We start from the raw sequence: 5771 nt of genomic DNA, 5'->3' as shown, positions 1-5771 counted from the left end.
TTTTCTTTTTTAAATTTAAATTTTTTTAACATACATTTAAAAAAAACTATTGACTTCCAAATTCTTTCCCTTCCTTCCTCCCCTCCCCCACCCATTGAGAAGACAAGAAATGTGATATCCATTCTTCATGAGTCACTTCTGGATGCTCAGTTTTCCTGTATGTAAAATGAGGATGATAAAAATCTGCACTCTTTACATCACAAGGTTGGTATCCAGGAAGATTGAGACACTCTCCCCTCTGGTCAATTCGAGTCAGTTCAATTCAGCAGCCAGTTGTTGGGGTGTCTGGCCTTAGAACAATGGAGCTCAGAATTTGCATTGGCATTAGGCACTAATGACCCACTAATGAGCTGCTCTGCGTAGGTAGTGTCAGTGATGTGGCCAATGAGACACACATCGTCATTTTGCCAGCTTCCCGTGTGGAAATCCTCTGAGGGAAGTTAACAAAGGTGGTCAACAACTTCCTGAGCTCCCTTGGCCCATTGCCCTAAGCAAGAGGAACCTCGCTGTTTCCTCACTGATTCCAAACACTGGCCAGAAGAAGACCCGGTGCTACCTTGTAGAAGCCTGGGCTAATTCAGCCTCAGGGGAAGGAGGACGACTCAGGCAGAAATCTTCTCAGGGAGCATGAGCTGACATCAGGTGATGGTGTATGGGCTGTTCCAGATGAGTCAGGAAAGTACTAGGGCCCTCAGAAGAAGAGGGGGTAATTGTGGGCACAGTTGGCTGCTGATGGCTCCTAGAACATGAAGGGCGAGAATGGGATTGTGCCCACGAGCAGAGGCTCCTGCCTCTAATCAGCACACTCTAGACCTTTGATGTTTCCTTTGGTGACCATGTGGGTAGAAGACTGTGCCCCAGAAGAGATGCCATTCTTCTCCCAAATACCCGGGGCCATTTTCATGCTCACACAGGCATGGATGAGTCTGTGAGTCTCAGAATCCCAGAGTTGGAAGAAATCTCAGTGACCATCTAATCCATCACACACTAGAATGAAAAATCCTCTCTGCAACACATCTAACTAGAAAGGTCTGTCTGTCTGTCCATCTGTCTGTCTGTCTGTCTGTCTGTCTCTCTCTCTCTCTCTTTCAAATCTCCCTGCTATAGGCATTGCTTGATGTGAAGACAGAATTACAGCATCATAAACCAAGGGGATCCCATTACATCTTTCAAGAATGAAATGTAATATTTTGGCACATTCATGAGAGACCCCTTGTTGGAGGAGATCCTTAAAGGGATTATTTCGCTCTGCTGAATCAAACACCTTGAAAAAAACAACCACAGAAGGATTTTTTATTCTCGATGTCTATCGATTTCTGGTGGTAAAGATGTGGCACGTTGCTTGGGAATGGCTGCCTACTCCTTTCTCGTGCCCTCATCAAGGATGCCCACACTGCGTGTGGGGGAATTATTCTTACAAAATTTAAATCAACAGCAACGTGAGCATATGGTCTGTAGTTATCCACATTCTTTCACCACCCCTACCACCCACTTCGGTAACAATTAAGTCAGATTTTTTCTCCGACCTTATTATCTTACCTTCCTTTAGATACTGACACCTTCTCCAGGCTGCAATCACTTCCACGGTGGGGTTGCCTTGCTCTCATGTGGGGAGCCCCCCAGCTCTCCAGGTGCAAACTTTTCTTATTCATCCTGTGGACAAATCTGAGGATGAATCAGTGATTGGTGAGTCCAGGTGAGCCCAGAACCTCTACACCACGAGCAACCCAGCCTCACTGCTCATTTTCCTCTACCAGCCTATGGCACATCCACACCAGTTGCCTGGCCCATTGGGATGGATAATAAATTACTTCAACTCATTCCTCAATGATTAACAAAGTGCAACCCTGCCAGAGTGATTCTGAAACACTGGCTGTGATTACAGAAACTGTGTTCTCTGTCTCCCATCACCAGCTTCCTTCTCATTGTTGTTTGTCCTTGGCTCTCAAAGAGGACCAGTGACATATGGACCCTGATGCCTTGACTTGCAAGTGAATTAGACTTAAGTGAGGCAGAGCTGGGCAAAGTCATCAGCCTCACTCTCTCTTCCGGAGTCATTGCAGTCCAGTGGCAAGACGAGTCAAGATGACTGGTGATGCCCCCCTTCTTCTCATACCCTTCAACTCAACCCCCCAGGGTCCCAATCAAAAACTACCCATCCCTTCAGATGTGCTCCCTGGAATGCCAGCTCCATAGGCAACAAACGATCTCATAACCAAGTTTTTCCCTTCTCAGTCCCTCCATCTTCTTGTCCCTCCATCTAAGACCTAGCTCCTTCCCGAAGCTTCGTTGCTACCATTTCCAGTATTAGCTGAGCTCCCTGGTCTAGAGCAGGGACTTAGAATGCTCCCCAGTCCCCAGAGTCACCTCCAGTTCTCTTTCTGTTGCCATGACTCAGTAACTTCTTGTTAGAGTTACATTCAATCCACATCCATCCCCTGATCAGGATTCTGGTGGCTGCAACCTACTGAACTCCAGGACACCCTCAGGGACACTGCCTCAGGTTCAGTGTCAGGCTCACGAGTCCCTCTACCTGCACAGGTGATCCTATTCTGTCCCATCTTCTGCAAATTGTGCCCTTTATCCCTCCCACTCTATCATTAATTCATGCTGGGTGCTTTCCTGTTACCTACAAACACACCTATGCCTCCCCATTCTTAGACACTGTCCATCCCCACAGCTATAATCCTGCAACTCTTCCCTTTGTGGCTAAACTTCTTGGGGAGCCCCTTTACAAGAGGTGCCTCCACTTCCCCTCCCTTCACCCTCTTCTGAGCCCTCTACAGCCTGCCGGCTGACCCAACATTTGGCTGGAACTGTTCTTCTCCAAGTTACCAGGGACTTCTTAACTGCCAATACAGCCTCTTTCCATCAGTCTTCTCCACTTTTCTGTAGCTTTGGACACTGTCAATCACTCTCTTCTCTTTGGTACGCTCTTTTCTCTGGACTTCTGTTGTGCAGCTCTTTCCTGGTTCTCTTCCCACCTCTCTGACTGCTCCTTCTCAGTCTCCTTTACTGGATCTTTGTCCAGGTCATCCCTGCTCACCATAAGTATTTCCCCAAGGCTCTGTCCAGGGACCTTTCTCTTCTCTCTTTATTCTGTGTTTCTTGGTGATCTCATCAGCTCCCATCAATTCGACGATCACCTCTAGTAGATGATTCCTTAACCTCTCTGCTGACCTCCAGTCTTGCATCTCCACCTGCCCATTGGGCATCTTTAACTGAACGTGCTGTGGTGAGGCAGGAGTAGTGAGTCAGACATTGGGTGAACGTGGGGGAGGGGTATGGACAGAATAGTGGATTTGGAGTCAGGACTTTGACTCTCGCTATGGAAACTTGGCAGCTCTGTGAGTCTTGGTAAGTTCTTTAATTCCTTCAGTCTCAGTTTCTTCATGTGTAAAATGGGATGTAGTGTATGTAATGGGCTTGGCAAACAGTAAAGAATTCTATGAATGGGAGTGACCCTGAGGATTCTGGGTAATTCCTCAAGGAAAAATCCTGGTTTAATTTCCATTTTGGGAAAAACCCTAGCAGTGCCCTATTTTTGATCCATATTTGTTCATGCCAGTCATAAAGGTTTGGCTTGAGTCCACTCTAAAGATACCATTTAATTTTTTTAAAAGCCAATCAATCAGAATGTGATGAAGAAAGTTGAAATGAAATGAGTTAAGTCTTCTACCTTTGTCCCTGTCCCCAAAAGAAAACATCTAGTAATTAAGCCCTATTATAGGTCTCAATCTTTTCTGAATAATTGTTGAAAAATAAATAAAGCAGAATTACATCTTCTATTTACAAAAAAAAGTCAATCAATCATCAAAAGGACTCCTGTGTAATTCTGATGGGGCTCTGCACATAGTAGGCACTTAACCAAGACCTTTGAAATATGGGGAAATGAGAATCTAGCCTCATTCTTGAGAATTATGGAGCCACAATTAATAAGAGGCAGGAGGATGTTAGCGGAAAGAGTCTGGGTCTTGGGGTGACCTGGCTCTAATTCCTGGCTCCAACATTGGCTTCATGAGCCCTGGCACTTCACCTTCTTTCTCTGAGACTCAGCTTCCTAATCGGTAAAATGGTGATAATGACAAGCTTCCACAGCTCGGCTTCAGTGCCCAGAAGCACCAAGGAAGCAGCAGGATCAGGGCTCTTCCTCTCCTACAGAGCAAGTAACTTCTTTCCTTGAGGTTTCGGGGCAAATCTGCAGCGAGCTGGAGGGAAGGAGTGGCCAGAGGAGCAAGGTGTGAGGAGGAGAAAATAGTGAGTGCTGCTCCTGGGCGTGGGTCCCTCTCCCCTCCTTTGAGGCTGCTCTCGCTATTCATTCTAAGCTGATTCTACCTGGACACAAATTGAGGCAGGAAAGTCAAAATCAGAGGCTACGAGTGCGGGATGTGCTGCTGCGCTTTAAATTCCTACGGCCATCTTGGTGAGTGGCTTGCCATTGTGTCTGGCCGTTTCATTGGTGCTCAGGAAGAGGGGTATGCGTGTGGCTTATATGGTGTATAGAGTTTGAGGTCTTTGGGGAGGAATCTACGTAGGTGCAAGGCTTGTTGCTTATTCTGATTCCAGCTCTTTACAGTAAATGCTAAAAGTGGCCAGAGGCCAACACAAATGAAGGATTGAGCTCAGAATCTCAGCATCTCTGAGTTGGAAGGGAGTTCTGTATTCATCTAGTCTAAGCCAGAGCTGAACAGGTCTCTACCAACCCTGCCAGGTGGGCGGTCCTCCAACTTCCAGGGAGGGGCAGCCCCCCACATCCCTAGGTAAAGCATTCCAGCTTGGGACAATTTCTTCATTCAGTGACCCTCTGGAGAGCTGTTGACTTACCCAGCCCTTATCACCCCAAGCAACCTTTTTCAGGCTGAAGTGTTGATTGATTACCGCAGTCCTGAAGTTCCTTGTATCCATGTAGATTGGCCATTCAGGAAATCAGAATAAGATAACTCAGAAGGGCGACAAAAGCCACGGGCTCCCCAAAGAAATCCACCTTCAAGGTCTTTGGGGCTGATCTCCAGGAACTTCCACTTAAGTATTTATAGTTAATGTATGACCAAAGTCATTTCCCTCCCATTCAACACAGTCAGGGTAACTCACTTCATCAGAGGCAGTGAAGTTGAAGGGAAAATGTCCTGGAGACTCCTGTGGAGACTCAGGCACGTGCTGGTCTGTGACCCTGGGCAAATCACTGACTTCAGGGCCTCAACTTTGTCATCTGTAGAATGGGGCTGACAGTTCTGACTGTACCTGCCTCTGGTGGGTTGTGGAAAGGAAAGGCCCGGAGAAGTTTTCTTTTTTATACTTTACAGAAGAAGGGCAGATCCCCGCAAATGAGGAGGTAAATGGTATCAAGGCCTAGAGCAGATTAGGGGCTCCCAGTAAGCCATGGCCTGTGCCTCCCACCCCGGGCATTTGTATACCGATGAGAGCTCAGGAAGGTGGGCTCCTCTTGTCTTCTGGTGCCTGGATGGACCCCCCCTCTACTGCGTTTGCCAGTGGGGGCATAGGAGGCTTGAAATATAGCAAAAGGGGGTAAAGAGAAGTAGCCAGAGGCAAGGTGGACACAGCTGCCCCAGGACAGGAGAGGATTGAAAACACACTCGGAAAGGAAGCCAACCAGCATCTGGGCGAGTGAGGGTCAGCTCAGACTGGAGTCAGAGGAAAGAACAAGGGCAGTGCCAGGAGCCAGAGCAGCCAGTTTAGGTTCAGTGTGAGGAGTGGGCGCCTGAGGGAAGGAGGGACTCTCATCCCTGGAGGTCTTCAAGCCAAGGCAGCTT

This window comes from Vombatus ursinus, unplaced genomic scaffold (genome assembly GCF_900497805.2).
Source record: "Vombatus ursinus unplaced genomic scaffold, bare-nosed wombat genome assembly UNPS02006874.1, whole genome shotgun sequence".
Classification (NCBI taxonomy): Eukaryota; Metazoa; Chordata; class Mammalia; order Diprotodontia; family Vombatidae; genus Vombatus; species Vombatus ursinus.
This window is presented reverse-complemented; position numbering follows the sequence as displayed.